Genomic DNA, 15,836 nt, shown 5'->3' with positions numbered 1-15,836 from the left:
TATTGTGAATAGTGCCGCAATAAACATACGTGTGCATGTGTCTTTATAGCAGCATGATTTATAGTCCTTTGGGTATATACCCAGTAATGGGATGGCTGGGTCAAATGGTATTTCTAGTTTTACACTGTTGGTGGGACTGTAAACTAGTTCAACCATTGTGGAAGTCAGTGTGGCGATTCCTCAGGGATCTCGAACTGGGAGCTAATATTTTAAATGCAGAATCTCAGAAAATCCAAATATGCATGTTAGTAAGATCAATATGATTCATAGCCATATTAAAGTTTGAGAATCTCTACTCTATAATGCATTTCCTTTTATTTTATGTTAAAACACACAGTTAAGTTATTATTGACTATAGTCACCCTGTTGTACTATCAAATAGTAGGTTTTATTCATTCCTTCTATTTTTTTGTACCCACTAACCATCCCCACCTTCCCACCAGCCCCTCCACTATCCTTCCCAGTCTCTGGTAACCATCCTTCTACTCCCTGTGTCCATGAGTTCAGCTGTTTTGATTTTTAGATCCCACAAACAAGTGAGAACATGCAATGTTTGTCTTTCTGTGCCTGGCTTATTTCACTTAACATAGTTATCTCCAGTTCCAACCATGTTGTTGCAAATGACTGAATCTTGTTCTTTTTTATGGATCAATAATACTCCCTTGTGTATATGTACCACATTTTCTTGATCCATTGATCAGTCGATGGACACTTAGGTTGCTTCCAAATCTTGGCTATTGTGAACAGTGCTGCAACAAACATGGGAGTGCAGATATCTCTTCAATATACTGATTTCCTTTCTTTGGGGTATATTTTCAGGAGTGGGATTGCTGGATCATATGGTAGCTTTATTTTTAATGTTTTGAGGAACTTCTAAACTGCTCTTCATAGTGGTTGCAATATTTACATTCCTACTAATAGTATACCAGGGTTCTCTTTTCTCCACATCCTCACCAGCATTTGTTATTGCCTGACTTTTGGATAAAAGCCATTTTAATTTGGGTGAAATGATATCTTATTGTAGTTTTGATTTGTATTTCACTGATGATCAATGATGTTGAGCACCTTTTCATATGCCTGCTTGCCATTTGCATGTCTTCTTTTGAGAAATGTCTAGTCAAGGTCTTTTGCCCATTTTGGTGGGGTTATCAGACTTTTTCCTATAGAGTTGTTTGAGCTTCTTATATATTCTGCTTATTAATCCCTTGTCAGATGGGTACTTGGCAAATATTTTCTCCCATTCTGTGAGCTGTCTTTTTACTTTGTTGATTATTTCCTCTGCTGTGCAGAAGCTTTTCAATTTGATGTGATCCCATTTGTCCATTTTTTCTTTGGTTGCCTGTGCTTGTGGGGTATTACTCAAGAAATATTTGCCCAAACCAATGTCCTAGAGATTTTCCCCAATGTTTTCTAGTAGTAGTTTCATAGATCGAGGCCTGAGATTTAAGCCTTTAATCGATTTTGGTTTGGTTTTTGTATATGGCAGAGATAGGGGGTCTAGTTTCATCCCTTTGCATATAAATATCCAGTTTTCCCAGCACCATTTATTGAAGATACTGTCCTTTACCCAACATATGTTCTTGTGAACTTTGTCAAAATGAGTTCACTGTAGATATATGGCTTTATCTCTGCATTCTTTATTCTGTTCCACTGATCCATGTGTCTGTTTTTATGTCAGTACCATGCTGTTTTGATTATTATAGCATTGTAGTATAATTTGAAGTCTGGTAATGTGATTACTCCAGTTTTGTTCTTTTTGCTTAGGGTAGCTTTGGGCATTGTGGGTATTTTCTGGCTCCATATACATTTTAGGATTTTTTTTTCTGTTTCTGTGAATAATGACATTGGCATTTTCATAGAGATTGTATTTAATCTGTAGATTCATTTAGATAGTACAGACATTTTAACAATATTGATTATTCTAATACATGACCATGTTATATCTTTCCATATTTTTGTGACTTCTTCAATTTATTGCATCAATGTTTTATGGTTTTTATTGTAGAGAACTTTCATTTCTTTGATTGAGTTAATTGGTATTTTATTTGTAGCTATTGTAAATGAGATTGCTTTCTTGATTTCTTTTTCAGATTGTTCACGTTGGCATATAGAAATATTATTGATTTTTATATGTTGATTTTGTATCCTGCAACTTTACTGAATTTATCAGTTCTAGTAGTTTTTTTGGTGTAGTCTTTAGGTTTTTCTAAACTTAAGATCTTATCTTCTTCAAACAAGGATAATTTGACTTCCTCTTTTCTAATTTGGATGCTTTATATTTCTTTCTTTTGTCTGATTGCTCTAACTAGGACTTCCAGTACTATGTTGAATAACAGTGGTGAAAGTGGCTTAATAGACATAGAAAAAGCATTCAATAAAATTTCACATTCTTTCATGATAAAAACTCTCAACAAAGTAGTGATAGATGGAACATGCCTCAAAAAAAATAAAGTCCACATACAACAGACCCACAGCTAACATCATACTAAATGGGGAAAAGCTAAAGTTTGTCTTCTAAGAACTAAAACAAGACAAAGGTATCCACTTTCACCACTCCTATTCAGCATAGTACTGGAAGTCCTGGCCAGAGTATTCAGGCAAGAGAAAGAAATAATAGGCACACAAGTTGGAAAAGAAGTCAAATTGTCCCTCTTTGCAAATGATACCATCTTATATCTAGAAAGACATAAATATTTGACCAAAAAACTCTTAGAGCTGATAAATAAATTTAGTGAAGTTGCAGGATTCAAAATCAACATACAAAAATTAGTAGATTTTTTATACACCAATAATGAATTAGCTGAGAAAGAAATCAAGAAGTTAATCCCATTTAACTAAGGAGGTGAAAGGCTTCTACAAGGAAAACTACAAAACATTGATGAAATAAACTGAAGACGACACAAACAAATAGAAAAGCATTTTGTGCTCATAGATAGGAAGAAATAATGTTGTTAAAATGACCATACTGCCCAAAGCAATCTACAAATTCAATGCAATCTCTATTAAAATATCAACATCATTTTTCACAGAAATAGAAAAAACATTCCAAAAATGTGTATGGAATGAAAAAAAAGCCCAAATAAGCAAAATAATCCTGAGCAAAAAAGACAAAGCTGGAGGCATCACACTACCCGACTTCAAAATATATTACAAGGCTATCGTGGCCACGACAGCATGGTATTGGTATAAAAGCAGATATATAGATCAATGGAAGAAAATAAAGAACCCCAAAATAAATGTACATACTTACAGCCAACTGATTTTTGACAATGGTGCCAAGAACATACACTGGAGAAATGACAGCCTCTTCAATGAATGGCGCTGGGAAAACTGGATAGCCACATGCGTAAGAATGAAACAGGCCCCCTATCACTCACCCTATACAAAAACCAACTCAAGATGGATTAAATACTTAAATGTGAGGTCCAAACCTATAAAATTAATAGAAAAAATTACAGGAAAAATACTTCAGGACATTGGTCTAAGCAAATATTTTATGGCTAAGACCTCAAAAGCACTGGCAAGAAAAACTAAAATACACAAATGGGGCTATATTAAACTAAAATGATTTTACACAGCAAAGGAAACCATCAGCAAAGTGAGGAGACAACCTGTTGAATGAGAGAACATTTTTGCAAACTATTCATCTGACAAACAACTAATATCTAAACTATAAAAGTAACTCAAACAACTCAACAGGAACAAAACAAATTATTCTATTTAAAAGTGGGCAAAGGATAAGAATAGACATTTCTCAAAAGAAGACATACAAATGGCCAACAGTTATATGAAAAAATGCTCAACCTCACTAATAATCAGGAAATTGCAAATCAAAACCACAATGAGATATCATCTTATCTGAGAATGGCTATTATTAAAAAGACAAAAAATAACAGAATCCAGTGAGGATGCAGATAAAAATGAACTCCTACACACTGTTGGTGGAAATACAAATCAGTACAACCACCATGGAAAAACAGTATGAAGATTTCTCAAAAAACTAAAATAAGGCCGGGCGCAGTGGCTCACGCCTGTAATCCCAGCACTTTGGGAGGCCGAGGGGGGCGGATCACGAGGTCAGGAGATCGAGACCATCCTGGCTAACATGGTGAAGCCCCGTCTCTACTAAAAGTACAAAAAAATTAGCTGGGTGTGGTGGCGGGTGCCTGTAGTCCCAGCTACTTGGGAGGCTGAGGCAGGAGAATGGCATGAACCCAGGAGGCAGAGCTTGCAGTGAGTCAAGATCACGCCACTGCACTCCAGCCTGGGCGACAGTGCAAGACTCCATCTCAAAAAACAACAACAACAACAACAAAACTGAAAATAGAACTACAATATGTCCCAACAATGCCACTACGTGGTATTCATCAAAATGAAAATAAATCAGTTTATTAAAGGAATATGTGTACTTTCATGTTTATTGTAGCACTGTTCAAAATAGCAAAGATATGGAATCAAGTGTCCATCAGCAGATGAATGGATAAAGAAAAAGTGGTATATACACACATGGAATACTATTCAGCCATAAAAAAGGAATGAAATCATGTCATTTGTAAAACATGGATGGAACTGGAGGTTATTATGTTAAGTGAAATAGGCCAGGCACAGAAAGATAAATATCACATGTTCTCACTCATATATGGAAGCTAAAAAGTTGATCTCATGGAGGCAGAGAGTAGAATGACAGATATCAGAGGCTAGGAAAGGTATGTGGGGGGAGGGAAGATGTAGAGAAGTTGGTTAATGGGTACAAACATACATTCAGATGGAAGGCATAAGTTCTAATGTTCAACAGCAGAGTAGGGTGACTATAGTTAACAATGATATATTTTATATTTCAAAGTAGCTAGAAGAGAGGACTTTGAATTGTTTCCAACACATAGAAATGATATATACTCAAGGTGATGATAGCAAAGACTCGGAACCAACCCAAATGTCCTTCAGTGATAGACTGGATTAAGCAAATGTGGCACATATACACCATGGAATACTATGCAGCCATAAAAAAGGATGAGTTCATGTCCTTTGTAGGGACATGGATGAAGCTGGAAACCATCATTCTCAGAAAACTATTGCAAGGTCAAAAAACCAAACACCACATGTTCTCACTCATAGTTGGGAATTGAACAATGAAAACACTTGGACACAGGGTGGGGAACGTCACACACCGGGGCCTGTTGTGGGGTGGGGAGATGGGGGAGGGATAGCATTAGGAGATATACCTAATGTAAATGACGAGTTAATGGGTGCAGCACACCAACATGGCACATGTATACATATGTAACAAACCTGCACGTTGTGCACACGTACCCTAGAACTTAAAGTATAATAAAAAAATTAAAAAAAAAGAAATGATACATACTCAAGGTGATGGATACCCAAAATATCTGACTTGCACACTCTATGCATGTAATCCATAAATATGTAAAATATTATGTATCAATAAAAAATCACTCAAAAGAATAATCATATGATAGTCAATTTGACATCAGGATGCTTCAACTTAAACAACACACCTATAAGACCTAGCTAAAACCACTTACATGAATAAAGGGCTCTGAGAAAATAGCTGGCTGAGGCAGAATTTCTGCTGTGTGTTTGTGAGTTTGTGTGTTTGTTCCCTTTACTGCTCCCTCTCCATTTTTGTAATCACCCTGGTTGACAGAGTAGAATGCTTAATCAGTCAATGAATTAATTTCAACATGCATTCAACCACATATACTGTACTTCAAACACAGTCAAGCACCTTTGTTTCTGGGTGTTGTGAAGACAGACAAATAAGACTAATTTCTACTCTTGAGGAAGTCACAGCTTTGGAGACAATATAAATAGATGTTTTTCTATCATAAACTATAATTCAACATAAGTGCTAAAAATAAATCAATTATCTGATATTCTAACTAGACTTTTTCAGATTTTAATATTTCTGAAATATGCATTTTAAAAATTTATATTAGAAGAGAGAAAAAATACTGACTGAGTTGTTATTGTCTTACTATTTAAATGTAGATATGTATTAAAGAAATCTATTTATCTGATTGCCACCTTCATTGAGATATTTGCTTTAAAAGTGCTACCCACAATTACATTTTAATTTATGTTTACTTTCTTATCTTTTATTTCTTTTAAACTTTTTGTTTTAAAATTATTTTATATTTATAGAAAAGTTGTAAATATAATACAAAATTTCTATCTACTCCAGACCAAGTTTCCCCTATTAATAATATCTGGCAGTGGTTTGGTATATTTGTCACAATTAATTAATGAATATTGATATATTATTATTACTAAAGTTAATATTTTATCCATATTTTCTTAGTTTTCCTAATGTTCTTTTTTCTTTTCCAGAATCCCATCCAGAATACCACATTATATTTAGTTGTCACATATTTTTAGATTCCTCTTGATTTTGACAGTTTCTCAGATTTTCATTGTTTTTGATGATCTTGACAGTTTTAAGGAAGACTGGTCAGCTATTTGTAGAATGACCCTCTATCGGAATTTGTCTGATGTTTGTCTCATGATTAGACAAGCGTTATGAGTTTTGGGAAGGCATACCACAGAGATGCCATTCTCATCACATCATATCAAGAGTACAGGCTATCAACATGACTTATGGCTGAGGTTAACCTTAATTACCTGACTGAGGTAGTGTTTGTCAGATGTCTCCACTATAAAGTTACTCTTTCTCCCCCTTTTTTGTACTGTACTCTTTGAAACGAAGTCACTGTGCACATCCCACACATCAAAAGTGGGGAGTAATGCTCCACCTCCATGAGGGAAGAGTATCTACATAAATTATTTGAAATTTGTCAGCACAGTAGATTTGTCTCTTCTCTATTTATGTCATTAAATCATTATTTAATCATTTATATATATATATATATATATATATATAGACTCATGGATATTTATTTTATATACTAGGTTATACTCCTATACTACTTTATTTTATTGCTCAAATTTTCCAGCTTTGTCCACTGGGTGGGGAGGGGGGTTTCAGTTGACTGTTATGCCCCTTGACATACTCCAATAGTTGTGGGTTTTTTAAATTGTTTTGAGCATTTTCTTCCTTTCTGTCACTACAAGATGCTCCAGGCATGCCTTGTATATTTATAGCCACAGGCCTAGAATCAATCATTTCACCAAGGAGCCCTAGTTCCTTTTTGAATGGTAATACAAACCAAGATTTTGGCAATTGTCTTTTAAAATGGTTTTTAAAAATATTCCACTCTTATTCTGCATTGGAAAAAGAAGTTATTGTTCAAATATAAGATTTCTGGTGAAATATCAAGACATGCAATCAAAGGCAGTATAAATCAGATATCTTGGAAAAGGCCAGAAGATTCTGAAATCCAGGACTGGTTGGTGTGCTTAACACACATATGACAAGGGACTATTACCCAGGCACCAAAGAGCCATTGGTCCGAAGATTCTGGCTGACTTTCAAGGGAAGATGAATCTCTTCCAGCAATACGTGATTTGATCAAAAAATCAAACTAGGTGTATTAGTCCATGTTCATGCTCATGATTAGACAAGGGTTATGAGTTTTGGGGAGGAATACCACAGAGATGCCATTCCCATTACATCATATCAAGAGTATAGGCTATCAACATGACTTATGGCTGAGGTACCCAAGACTGGGCAATTTACAAAAGAAATAGGTTTATTGGATTTACAGTTCCACATGGCTGGGGGGGCCTCACAATCATGGCAGAAAGCAAGGAGGAGCAAGTCACATCTTACGTGGATGGCAGCAGGCAAAGAGAGCTTGTGCAGGGAAATTCCCCTTTCTAAAGCCATCAGATCTCATGAGACCTATTCACTATCACAAGAACAGCACAGGAAAGACCTGCCCCCACGATTCAATCACATCCCACCAGGTCCCTCCCACAACACGTGGGAATTCAAGATGAGGTTGGAGTGGGGACACAGCCAAACCATATCACCATGGTTTACCAAATAAAAAATACAGGTACAGCCCTGGTTTTCTTAGATATTCCTCCTAATGTACTGTCATCTTAAAGCTAGTGGAGAAGTCAGGTTCAGCAGCTCAAATTTTGAAATGCAGCCCATCACCCATGACAGTGAGTCCCAGGAATTTTTTGACTCTGCAGTGTGAAAAAGGCTTGACACAATCTTGTGATACTGAAAAGAAAATTACACATAAGTATATGAATGTGTGTTTTTTGTTTTAGGCACATTAAATATAGTTTGATTTACTTTTATAGTATCTGTAGTTAAATTGATAGTTATATAGTATGATGGTTTTGATGTGTCTCCCAAAGTTTATGTGTTGGCAACAGTGTTGAGAGGTGGGATCTTTAAGAGGCGATCAGGTCGTGAGGGCTCTACCATCATGAATGAACTAGTACCATTATCACAGGAGTGTGTTCCTGATAAAAGGATAAGTTCACCCCCCCGTTTCCCTTCCCTTCTCTTCTCTTCCCTTCTTCTTCTCTCTCTCTCTCTCTCATGCATGTGTTATATACCTTCCACCATGTTATGGATCAGCAAGAAGGCCCTCATCAGATGCATTTCCTCAGTATGTTGGCCTTCCCAACCTCTACAACCATGAGCCAAACTAATTACTATTGATTATAAATTATCCACTCTCAGGTATTGTTATAGTAGTGCAGAATGGGCTAAAACATATAGTCAATGGAGATTTAGAATCAGGGAAATAATTCTTTGAGGTCATTCATCCCTGGATAATGGAAAGCTCTAGAAGGCTCAAGGATGTTTCCTGGCCTCACATTTCAGCCAATAAAATTTACCTTTCCTAAGATCAATTTTGTGAAGTCCTTGTGAAATCATCAGTTTGTCTCCCTCTCTCATTCCTCTCCCTTTTGCTTTCTCATCCCAGTCAATGAAAGTCTTTCCGAAAGTCAGGTATGCTTGTCAGCATTACTCTAGCTTCTGACTTTGTAAAAAAAAATAAAATGTTCCTAATGAGAACACTTGGACATGGGGTGGGGAACATCACACACCGGGGCCTGTCAGGGGGGGGGGGGCTGGGGGAGGGATAGCATTAGGAGAAATACCTAATGTAAATGACGAGTTGATGGGTGCAACAAACCAACATGGTACCTGTATACCTATGTAACAAACGTGCACGTTGTGCACATGTACCCTAGAACTTAAAGTATAATAAAAAACAAACAAACAAACAAAACAGAACAAAAAACAAAAACAAAAGTTCCTTTTTTTCTCTATTCCCTGGAACTGTCTTAATTGTTTAGGAAGATCTGAAATTTAAAGACTTGGAAAAATGTACCTGTAAAGCGTTTTTTTCTTCTATAGTTATTGGTCTATTTAAGTTTTCTGCTTCTTTTTGGATATATTTTTAAATATGTATTCCTAGAAATCCTTTCACTTTATCCAAGTTTTAAAAATTGCTACCATAGAAGTATGTAGAGTATTTTTATAATTCTTTTCTATTTCCTCTGTATATATGATGGTCTTATATTATTCCTAATTTTGTTTGCTGAGATTTATCTTTTTCATAACTAGACTAGTTAGGGGTTCTTCTATATTTTCCTAATGTTTAAAGAAAACACATTTTTTCTGAATTTTTATTTATTCATGTCTTTTTATTTAAGTAATATATTTATTCTGCTTTCCTTGGGCTTATATTTCTTGTTATTTACTTCCTAAGTTAACTGCTAAACTTAATAATTTTATTTTTGTTGGTTTAATAAATGACATCATCTGGAAACAATATCCATATCCCACATAGATAATTTGCATTATCATTATTTTTAGATGTTCTACAGTTGCTGATTTTATTTGTTCTTTGACCCAAGTTGTTTTAGTATAGTTTCAAAATCCTTTAAGATGTTGATGTGTTTGTTTATCATTTTGTTCTTTATTTTTCATTTCATAACCTTATCTTTCAATATATAGAATGGACCATCTTTACATCTATGGGATTTCATCTACTAATGCAAACAGCATGGTGCACATGCCACTGTGGGCTTTCAGCACAACAGATAAGTTGTGTGTGTGTGTGTGTGTGTGTGTGTGTGTGTGTAAAGAATCTACGTTTAATGTAGCCAAAACATTACACGTACCCATACAATTATGTATCACTCTTCAATATCACAAAGAGCACATCTAAGCTGTTAGTATTAAGGCCTTAAGATTTTTATCAAGGCAAACACAACAAATAAACCACTTTTCAACCAAAATAGAGCTAAACATAACCTGAAAGGGAACTAAGAAGCAGACGTTCATTCCTATATCATCAAACACAGGGTTTTTCTACCATGTTTTGGTTGGAGTATGGCTTCCTCTACTGCAGTGTTTACTAAATGTGTCTGCAGGCTAGAATCACCTGCGAAATTTCTAGACATTTTAAATCCCAGGCCAAACCCATGAACAATTAAATCAAAGTCTCTGGAATGGGATACAGGCATCAGTATTTATGAATCACCCCAAATAATTCCAATGTGCAGATTCCATGCACACGATCTAGGACACACACAGCTGAACCCTGCTTGCAATTAATCCTCAGTGTTGTAAATCAGTTGTTCTCAAACTTGAGCTGTATCAGAATAACTGGAAAAGCTGTTAAAACACAGATTTCTGGGCCTCACCTTAGGGTGTCTGATTCAGTAAGTCTGGAATGAAGCTTAAGAACTGACATTTCTAACAAGTTCCCTGATAATGTTGATGCTGCTATTCCTCAAACTACATTTTGAGAATCTTTTCGTATTGAGCCTTAGTTTCAGAAAACATATTTGAAATTAATCTTTTTATTATTATTATTTTTTATTACACTTCAAGTTCTAGGGTACCTGTGAACAATGTGCAGGTTTGTTACATATGTATACAAAAATTTATAATTTAGGAAAACATAATGAATGAGTTATTTACACACCAACAACCCAGAGGAACCGCTGGAGAATTATGCTGTCAAAAAAAGCTAACCATCGAAAGTTATATGCTGTACAATTCCATATGTGTAACATTCTTTAAAAAATAACAAACGAAGAACAAATTAGTGATTTCCAGAAGTTGATGAGGGTGTGGAGGTGGGAGGGAAGTGTGTGTGGCTAGAAAGAGCAACATGACTGATCGTTGTGTTGATTTACATATTCTGCATCTTGTAATACCAATGCCAATATCCTGGGAGTGCTGTCATTCTCTAGTTTCACAAGGTGTTACCATTGGCAAAAACTGGGTAAAGGGTAAAAAAATAAAAAATAAATAAAAAATAAAAAATAAATTAATCTGTAGCAAGAATTCTTTCAAGAAGCCACCATGACTAAAGCTTCCAAAAAGAAAACATTGAGTACATTTTTCAAGACCATATAAACTTAGATTTAACAAACCTGCTGTACTCTCCTTTAACAGAAGTCTTCATGAGGTATTTATTAATAAGTACTTCATAGGCGGCCAACTTAATTGCTATATTAACAATTCAAGTGTGATGTAGTTGCTTCAATCTAAGAATTTTAGCATTTTAGCATTAATTTCTAATTAACTGCTATTTTCTTATGTTTTTATGAGCTCATCTATGTGTACATTAATTCTTAATCTGCACTGATTTCCATAGTAAAAGGACTCAATGTTTCTTTTCTCTCTGAGGATATATGATACTAGTTAGAATATAAGAAATATATTATAGAATATAAGAACTTCTCCATGGTGATTTAGTTTCTGCATGTGAACATAGGTGTGTCAGCAGTTGTGAACACTAACACAGTGCAGTGGGTTCCAGATATTAAAGACAACAATGAAGTTGCAGTTTGGAGGTTTTGAATTTGCATGCTGTACGGGTGACTAAAACTTGCATGAGATAGCCATGCCCCCTGGTAGCTTAGACCCTGAGACAAAGGTCAACAAACTATGGCCCATGGGCCAAATCCAGCCCACTGCCTATTTTTGTAAATAAAATTTTATTAGAACACTGTTAAATTCATTCCTATATATATATTGTCTATGGCTGCTTTTGGGTTATAATGGCAGACTTGAGTAGTTCTACCCACAAAGCCTAAAATATTTACTACCTGGTCCTTTATATAAAAAGTTTGTTAGCCCTATTAATCAAGGTTCTTTGTGTAGTAATGATTAGCCATCCACATATTCATGCGGCCATAAGATCATTCCATCCACATTCTTCCTCATACATGGTTCACAAGGCTACCCCAAAAGCTTTGTAAATGTCTCACTGAAGTCCTGGACTCAGAAACCTGTCAAAAATGTAAATAGGGTTACTTCGTCATGACTTATGCATACTGAATCTGCTACTGGCTGGCAAATGGGGTTCATTTAGAGCTTGTCACTTTGAGAAACCAAGGGTTATCTTGCTGAATCACAGCCCTAGTTGCCTAACTCTAATGTTCTTCATAAGGAGTCTCCAAGAAATTTTTTTTGTATGGCTTATCCTCATTACTAATCCCCTCTTTTGTAATAAATGCTACCTAACTTCAGGGGAAGTTTGAAAAAGGTCAAGAAAATGTGTTGCAATGACAATGATAGAAACCACAGAAGTGGGTACATATTGGGAAAGGATGATATTCACCTTAAAGGTTAATATCATGGGTTTGGCCTTGGATTTAAAGGGTTTAATGATGGGCTTAAAGATGTGAAAGAGAAAAGTGACCATGTCATCACAACTTGCTATTAAAATGAATTATATGGGGATGGGAGATTAGCATCTCCTATTGAATCCAATAATTAAAATAATGATAATTTGCAAGATAAAAAAAATGCGGATGGAAAAACAAAAGAAACATGACTAGAACATTGTCAATTTCCATGTCCTAACAGCAGAAAATAGTGAAAGATAAGAAGCTGTATGGAGTGAAGTGTGATGTGGTTAAGGAAGCAGCTATGGCAAGCAAGAGTAAAGTAAATTAAAACATGAGAGAGGAGATTAAGAAAAGTCAATAATATCTTGGAAATAAATGTGATAAGATGGCAGAAAGGAAGCCAGTCGAGTGAGGGAAGTTGGAGTCATCTTGTGCCTTACTGCTCTAGAGACTGTACCATGAATACCAAATTCAGCTCCGTCATGAGACATTGAGGATTTGTAGAAGACATGAGACTAGTAATGAAAATTACTGGGCCCTGGGAAAAAGTAATTTATAGATAAAGCCATGAGATGCTTCTTATGAGATAGGTGATGAGTAGAGAACAGTGCAGTAAAAAAGGAGCTTGAAATAAATACTTCTGCCCCACTAAGAAAATAAGGTAGATTTGTGCCCATTATTCTTGTATTTACATTGTTATGACCAGCCTATATGAATAGAATCACACAGTGAAGTTCACATCTTTCTCCCTTGATTCTACTGAAGAAAAAAGAGAGGAAAACATACGGAGAAAAGAGAGTTGGTGGAGATATTTGCTGCTGTTTTATCCTTAATCAGAGATTTAAGTGACAGGGGAAGTATATATTGATATTGATTGATTTTATTGTGCATTTTAGATTTATGCTTACTTACTGAGCCCCTGCTTGATTGATTTTTATTATGAATTTTAAATTTAAATTTCCTTAAAAGAGCCTCTGTTGTTGCCAGGTACTGTTCTAGGAGATAGCCAAATAAGACATAGTCTCTGTCTTCAAGGACCTGTTTGAATCGAAGAATAAGATAAGTAGTCAGGTATTTAATGTATGTGCTATAATGAAGAGAATCAAAGGGGAGATATCAAGATGAGTCTAAGATTGCCCAGAAGTAACATCTAAATTGAGGCCAGAAGGGTGATTATCAATTATTAAAAAAAAGGGTTGGGGTACAGATATTCTATACAAAAGGAATATAAGAGATGGTATGGTAAACTGATTGCAAAAGGTCCCAGTTCTCCATCTATTTATGTATCCATGCCTTTACAATGTGAATTTGTATTTCCTTTCATAAAGCAGTGGGGTCTTTTTCCAATTCCTTGGTCCTGGGCTGATTTTCTGATTTGCTTTGGCCTATAGAATGCTACAGAAGTGATCCTATGTCAGTTCCATGCTTAGGCATCAAGATATTTTCCACGCTTCCACTCTCTTTCTTTGAACTCTATCACCACCATGAAAATAAGCCAGGGCCTACCTATTACAGGATGAGAGACCATGTGGAGGACAGCCATATCATGCTCAATGAGGCCATGCTAGACCATGCTAGACCAGCCAGACCCCAACTGGCCTGCCAACTGAGTAAAGGTATATGGGCTAGTCTAATGGAGATTGGATGAGTCTGGCCCATATCAGCATAATCTCTCAGCTGACCCATAAGTTTATGGGAAGTAATAAATAATTGTTATCATAAGACACTGATATGGTTTGACTGTGTCCCCACCCAAATTTCATTTTGAATTGTAGTTCCTATAATTCCCATGTGTCATGGGGATTTAAAACCTCCAGTGGGAGGTATTGAATCATGGGGGCGGGTTTTTCCCATGCTATTCTCGTGATAGTGAATAAGTCTCATGAGATCTGATGGTTTTATAAAAAGGGCAGTTTTCCTGCACATGCTCTCTTGCCTGCCACCATGTAAGACATGCCTTTGCTCTTTCTTCACCTTCTGCCCCAATTGTGAGGCCTCCCCAGCCATGCATAACTGTGAATCCATTAAACCTCTTTTTCTTTATAAATTATCCAGTCTCAGGTATTTCTTCATAGCAGTATGTAAATTGACTAATACAGTAAATTGGTACTGGTAGAGTAGGGTGTGGCTATTAAGACACCCAAAAATATGGAAGCGACTTTGGAACTGAGTAACACACAGAGGATTCTGTTTGGAGGGCTCAGAAGAAAACGAGAAGATGTGGGAAAGTTTGGAGCTTCCTAGAGACTTGTGGAATGAAGTCCAGGCTGAGGTGATCTCAGGTGGAGATGATGAACTTCTTGGGAACTGGAGAAAAGGTGATTCTTGCTATGCTTTAGCAAAGAGACTGGTGGCATTTTGTCTCTGCCCTAGAGATCTGTGGAACTTTGAACTTCAGAGAGATGATTTAGGATATCTGGCAAAAAAAATTCCTAAACAGCAAAGCCCTCAAGAAGTGACTTGGGTGCTCTTAAAAGCCTTCAGTTTTATTCATTCCAAAGATATGGTTTGGCATTGTAAGTTATGTTTAAAAGGGAAGCAGAGCATAAAAGCTCAGAAAATTTGCAACCTGATGATGCTATAGAAAAGAAAAATCCATTTTCTAAGAAGAAATTCAATCTGGCTGCAGAAATTTGCATAAATAAATTTACATAAGCCAAATGATAATTGACAAGACAGTGGGGAAAATATCTCCAGGTCATGTCAAGAGGTCTTCATGGCAGCCCCTCCTATCACAAGCTGGGAGGCCTAGGAGGAAACAATGGTTTTGTGGGCCAGGCCCAGGGCCTTGTTGCTTTGTAAAGGCTCAGGATTTAGTGCCCTGAATCCCAGCCATGGCTAAAAGAGGCCAACGTATAGCTCAGGCCATTGCTTCAGAGGGTGCAAGCCCCAAGCTTTGGCAGCTTACACATGGTGTTGGTCCTACAGGTGCACAAGTCAAGAATTGAGGTTTGGGAACCTCCACCTAGATTTCAGAGGATGTATGGAAACACCTGGATGTCCAGGCAAAAGTTAGCTGCAGGAGCAGAGCCCTCACAGAGAACCTCTGCTAGGGCAGTGCAGAAGAAAAATGTGGGGTTGGAGCCCCCACACAGAGTCCCCACTGGGGCACTGCCTAGTGGAGCTGTGAGAAGAGGGGCACTGTCCTCCAGACCTCAGAATGGTAGATCCACTGACAGCTTGCACCGTGCATCTTGAAAAGCCACAGACACTCAACACAGCCCGTGAAAGCAGCCGGGAGGGAGGCTGTACCCCGCAAAGCCACAGGGGTGGAGCTGCCCAAGACCATGGGAACC

This window comes from Hylobates moloch, unplaced genomic scaffold (assembly GCF_009828535.3).
Source record: "Hylobates moloch isolate HMO894 unplaced genomic scaffold, HMol_V3 SCAFFOLD_7, whole genome shotgun sequence".
Lineage (NCBI taxonomy): Eukaryota > Metazoa > Chordata > Mammalia > Primates > Hylobatidae > Hylobates > Hylobates moloch.
This window is presented reverse-complemented; position numbering follows the sequence as displayed.